Below are 6,296 nucleotides of genomic sequence, written 5' to 3'. Positions count from 1 at the left end.
AAGGTGATACTCTAGATGATACCTCATTAATTATCCAGATGGCCTTTCTGTAGACCTCAGTATCTTCACTGAGTATCTTCAACAGGTCAGGGAGTGCCTCACTGAATGTGCCTCCTCTCCATCTTGGAATGACCTGATATTCCACTGCAGGTAGGGCCAGGAGGGATTTCCCACTGTAAAGGGATGGAGAGCTATAAGGAACCATGGTGGCATTCTTCATCTCATGGTTGGGAGTGCAAATGAGCTTGATAACTTTATCTAAAAAGTGGATGTCATTGGTGGCAATGTAAGTCAAATGAGTGAGGTGCAGAGAAACCAAACAGGGCACCAACATGATGGGCATCACTGGCTTCCTTTCTAAACAATCTTGGAAGACAGATAGATTGGCTTCCAGAAGGCACCACCCGCTTCGGACAAAGTCAGGGCTGAGGACTAAGACAGTTTTCTGGCTTCCTTGAATGGCCTCAACCACGTTTTCAACGATCATTTTACCTACTACAAAGTCCCTCGCACAATAACAGGCCTTCAGGCTAGGAATCATGGCTTCTAGACACTGGATAAGGTTCCTTGCCCAGGCTGAATTGGCGTTACTATAACTGGCAAAGATGTGGTGAGTCTCATGGGTGCCAGAGCAGGAAGCACCTGTGGTCCTTGAAGATCTGTGATGCTTGCTCTTGCAGATAATACAGAACTGATCTCACTAATATAAGTACCTGAAATGGGTTTAATTTCCTCTATGAAATCCGTCGTTCTTTGCTGCAAAAGCAAATCACGAAAGCACGAATGATGAAATCATGCTACGTAAAAACAAATAGAAATAAAACGCATAGTTTTGCAAACTGTTCTGCCTGCCAAAGGCATACCATTTTGCCTGTCCATGCTTCTCTTCTCAGGCTACACCATTCACTTGTGGCTTTGCATTCACAGACATACTGATAATGGTGACAGACTCCAAGTTTGGGAGTTGGGGTATCAAGCATCTGGTTTAGTCCCTGGCTTCAACTCAGCTCCGTGCTGGAAACTTCAGCCACGTCGGTGAGCACTGATTCATATTTTTCATTTAACCCAGTGAAATTTTTTCTGGGAGTAAAGTTAGAATTTTAATTAAATTACAACAGTAATTATAAGTAACTACATATTCCATTCAAGCATTCACAACAGGAAAGCTCCTAAGGGATAAACATCAATGTTGTCTACTTGGGATTTAATACTAGGAACGCACAGAATATTGTTCACTGCTTTTGATATTATCAACACAGAGAAGTAAGAAGCAGAATTAGTACCATATGTGCAGCAGCCCTCTTCAGGCAGCTCTCCACAGGCCACCAGAAAGTGTCCTGAATCTTCTCAGATGGTCTCTCCCTCAGTTCAGCATTGCTACACAAGACAAGAAGGAAGCAAACAGATTGCCTCAGAGCCCTTTGTAAGAGCTAGGTGTAGTCGCTGTGGAGGTTTTCCTTCTTGGTGTGAAAATCTCCCTGAAGCAGTCCATCCATCCACACTGGAGAGGCTGTGGGAGCAACTTTGCTTCATAATAGCAAAAAGAAATAAGGGGTGCCAAAACTGTGTCCTTCTACTGCCAAATATTCTCATCCCACCCAGTGCTGGCAAGCCCAGCACTTGGACAAGCCACTTGGCAGCTTGCTGAGAACTGTATGAGTGCTGCGGGATGTTCTATGGTGTCTCCAGCCTCCTCATTCGCCTCTTTTCCAGCTGATTGCATGCAAGGCCCTCCTCTTCTTCCTGCCCTTCTCCTCCTCCACCTCAGAAAGGAATTCCCCTCTGCTGAGCTCACACAAGGACCTGAAACCAAAACTAAGCAGAGCTGCCAGCAGCAGTGGAGAGACCAGGAGCCTGAGCAACAGCCATATTTGTTTTCCCTACATCTCCCACCACGGCCCTTGGGTGCTGGGAGTCGGACATCACCTTGGGAGTGGAGCATCATCACCTCTGCACAAAGGAGATCAGTGTCGCAAGGAAGAGGGAAAGAGGGAAGCACTTGCTGCCTGGGAAGAGGCGAGCCACGAGCCACGGTGGCTGCTGGCTTCGGTGACTCTGACGATCCAGAGCATATGAGCAGTTCAGATGTGTGAGAAGAGAGAGCGGTACTCAGAGAGCTTTCAGCACAAAGAGACAGAAGTATGTGTTTCCCACGCATCCCTCTTTTTTTTCCCCATCTCATTTCTGGGTGCCTTTGATTTTTTCTTTCTGTTTTGTGTACAGTTCTGGCTTGGCTGCTATTTATCCACTTTCTCTTGTACTTGCTTTTTCCTAGGGGGTACAACAGCTTCTGAGCTTTTAAATTTTTTATTCCTTTTTAAGAACCTGGTCTTCATTCACTGTTTCCTCCTAAAAATAAAACGCCCTTGATTGTTATTCTTGCCAAGGTATTCATAGCATTTTTTCCACCAAGCATATGCTGACTGATAGAGTCATGTCCAGCCTACCACCTACCTTATCTGCCCCTGACTTCCTGTTTCTTACTGCATTTATTTAGCACTTACCACAAAACTCAGAATAATCTGCCTGGTGAAACGTCATCCCTACTTCCACCTCCCTTTCTCTCTGTACTTCCTCATTGCTTCTTTTCAATGCTGCAGCCGTTCTGCCCAGGACACTTCAGAGCAGACGTACAGGATCTCTGCTGACTCACTGACACCAAAAACAACGCACAGGGGCTGCTCAAAGCTTCTGTAAGCAATCCATCCACCACATTTACAAGATGCAAATAACAAAGCTGGACTTAAAAGCTGAATCCAGAACCCCATTTTATAATGTACAGCCAAAGCCTCTGCTGGCTTCACAAGCCTGCCATACTGCCCAGTACAGAGAGGAAGGGCCAACTCAAATATAGCCCCATGCTGCCATGGCTGAATCATTCTCATGCTGCATGGAATGCATCCTCATAGTGCATCCTATAAATATTCATATTTGGGCACTCCTAGCTTGTGTAGATCTGGACTGTGCTTCCTTGCACACTGCAGAAATATAAGGTCCTGACATACCCCAACACCAGGTCCTTGGCTTCCAGTTTAATCCAGGGCACCTCAGCTCCCTACACAGCATGTGAAAAGAACTGGGTGTATTAGATTGGGATGTAAAATACTTTTTTGCTAATCACCAGGAACTCTAAAGCACAAGGCTGTATCTGGACACCAACTCTTCTCTACAAATCAGATGCTTGAGTCAGTAACATAAAAGCAATAAAAACATCCACTGAGGAGCTAAAGCCTGGGTATGATTGCCTGTATGCGAGTGTGTTTGGAAAAAAAGAGACGTCTGCTAGCTGGTGTACATCCACCTCGAAGTATAGACACACCAAGTAGACTTGCAAAGCAAGTGAATATTCCATAAAAGGTGAGAAAAAATGCTGAAGGCATTACCATGATTGTCAAATTTTTAAGTGCCTTTCTTTTCTGGCTTACCATTAAAATCTTCGAATAAATGGAAGGTATACAGCCAAGAGCTCTGACATACCTTAGCCTGTCCACTGTAATTATCTCACCCCTTTACAGTTTAAGAAAATATTTTGTAGAATGTATTGCCAGGAATCTACTCTGTGTGTCTTTCCTGCTCTCTGTTGAATCTTAATTACTCTGTCTCAAGCATAAAGAATCTGATAGTGTAAACTGTAGTTACACAAAATTGACAAAAGTCTTCTGCCTGAGGACTGTACTGCAGACAAGGAAAGATAAACACTGGTATAAACAGACACGAAACAATTCTTCATCCCTCTGTAAACCAGCTATGATTTTTTCAATGGAAGAGTCAAACAAACATCCTTTCAGAAATCCTACAGGTGAATTTGACACTCTGTTATTAGTTTTAAAAGAAAGACAAAGACACTTTCAAGCAGCAGCATGAGCCAAACCAAGCGCTCCCCACCACCAAGAGGGAGTGGTAGGAAGCACATGCACCTCACTAGCTCAGCAGAATATCACCCCAAGAAAACAATGCAGCATTTCTTTCTAGGCTGACACAGTAAATCCAGTCTCAGAGCGATCCAAAGAGCACAAAAGCTGGTGTGCATACAGGGAGGTCAAGCCATCTCGTCACTTCAGCTGTTTATGACACCGAGACATCAAAGGATTTTAAAACCCTTTTATTTTTCTACACAGGAAGAACCTTTTGTGATCTAGCACCTCTTGAAGGTCACATTGCTGCTCACTCATGGCTTCCACTGAAGTTCACACGATACCCTACATTGATCGGTTTTGCGTATCACTGGAGGTCACTTGGGTGGTGTTTCTTATATGTTTTCTTCATTTGCTCACTAAAGAGAATTGCATTAATCAGAACATCTAGGAAGTAACAAAACCCTGTTCTCACAAGCTCCTACCTGGCAATTCTTCTCTCTACAGAAGATCGCACCACTGCTGTCTACCCCCACGAAGAATCTGTGACATCTGCCATTCTCCAGATTTTGAAGAATTACTTTTCATCTGTGGTGCCTGATCAGTGCTGTTTCACAGAAGCTCCTCATGCTGAGTTGCAGCTCCTCAGCTGGCCTGCCACTTGCCTGTCCCTCCCAACCATGGTGGGTCAGAGATACAGAAAGACAATCTTCTGTACAACTGAACACATCACTACTTTATGATAAAGACAGAAGCTTCTTCATATTTAGGACCAATTCAGTGACTGCAGACCAGTTTGAAGGTTTGGCAAACACCATTCATGTACCAGTCTGTAGCTGTGCCCTACTATTGCCACTGGATTTCAGCAAACAGTGTACAGCAAATGGAATAAAAATCATACGATTCGGTGCTTTGGTTTCAGACAGGTCTTATTTACAATGACCATAATGAGTCAAGAAACTGTCTAGTCAATAAATTAGTCTGAGTTCATACTGCTGTGAAAGAAGATTACATAGGCAGAATGATAAAATCTAGACAAGATAGGGTCCTTGCGAAACGACAAGAACTTAAGAATTTCCGAACACAAAAGAGACAAGAGCTTGTTAAAATGTTTCCAGTGATAAGACCACTGACTCATTGCTGTGCAGTAAAATGGATCAAAACTTTCAGAAGCATTTCAGAAATTGTTAGCACTTCCTGGCTTTATATTAATACATTTTGAGGCTATGCATGCTTCTTTTTTTTTTCCAGATCTGTCCTGGTTTCGGCTGGGATAGAGTTAATTTTCCCCTCAGTAGCTGCTGTGTTTTGGATTCAGTAGAACAAGAATATTGATAACACTGGTGTTTTCAGTTGTTGCTGTGAAATCAAGGACTTTTTTCCAGTTTCCCATGTTCAGCTAATGAATCGGTGCGCAGGAGCTGGGAGGGAGCACAGCCAGGCAGCCAGCCCAGGCTGGCCAATGCAAATATTCCGTACTGTGGACACCATGCTCAGTTTATGAATGGGGATTGGCCAGGGGGCAGGAAGTTATGTGCTTTTCTCTTGTCTGGGAATTTGAACTTTTTTTCTGGGAGCTTGGTCTTTTTCGGGAGTTTCACAAAATTCGCAAAATTCGTGCGATTTGGGGTTTCACAGTTGCTGCTTGCAGACCGACTGCGAATTGGTCATCTAGTGGTGAGAAAAATTGTAGCGTATATAGGTTGTTTTGCATAGTCATTATTATCATTGTTATTATCATTGTCATTAGTAGTAGTAGTATTAGTATTTCCTTTATTGCCTTATTAAACTGTCTTTATCTCAACCCACAGGTTTTACCTTTTTTCCATTTCTCCTCCCCATCCCTCTGCGGCAGGATGGCAAGGGGTGAGCGAGCGGCTGTCGGGTCCTAGCTACCAGCTGCAGGATTAAACACGACAGGAACGTAATAGGATACATATCTTGAGCAAAACAGACTTGTACAAACACACCATCCCACAGAAATTCATTCTTCACCATTAAGAGGTCTATTCATCGCCTAGCATAATTATGGTACACTTTATTAAATAGATTATACCATGTAGAGAGCACAGTTCAGTATTCTCACACACCTTGATACAGTCTCTGTACTTTTCTAGTTTATATCACAAAACACAGATGGACACACCACATCCTATACCTTTCCCTAAAGCTTCCAGGGCAGGGACCTGTACTAGCACAGAGCCCCACTCATTCCCTGGCAGCCATTCAACAAGTGAGGAAGCAACTCCATCGTGTTTTGAACAACTGGTTTATTGCACAGTACATAAGTGATCTATGGCAACTACCTATAAGTCATGAAACAGGTTTTTAAATGTTTGAAAAAACCACAATATTGTCAATGCAAAAAGGAACAGAGTGTTTCCCAGCCCTGGAGGAATGAAAACTGAATAAAGGCATAACTACCCTGTTAATAAAAGATGC

This window comes from Opisthocomus hoazin, chromosome 1 (assembly GCF_030867145.1).
Source record: "Opisthocomus hoazin isolate bOpiHoa1 chromosome 1, bOpiHoa1.hap1, whole genome shotgun sequence".
NCBI classification, from domain to species: Eukaryota; Metazoa; Chordata; class Aves; order Opisthocomiformes; family Opisthocomidae; genus Opisthocomus; species Opisthocomus hoazin.
This window is presented reverse-complemented; position numbering follows the sequence as displayed.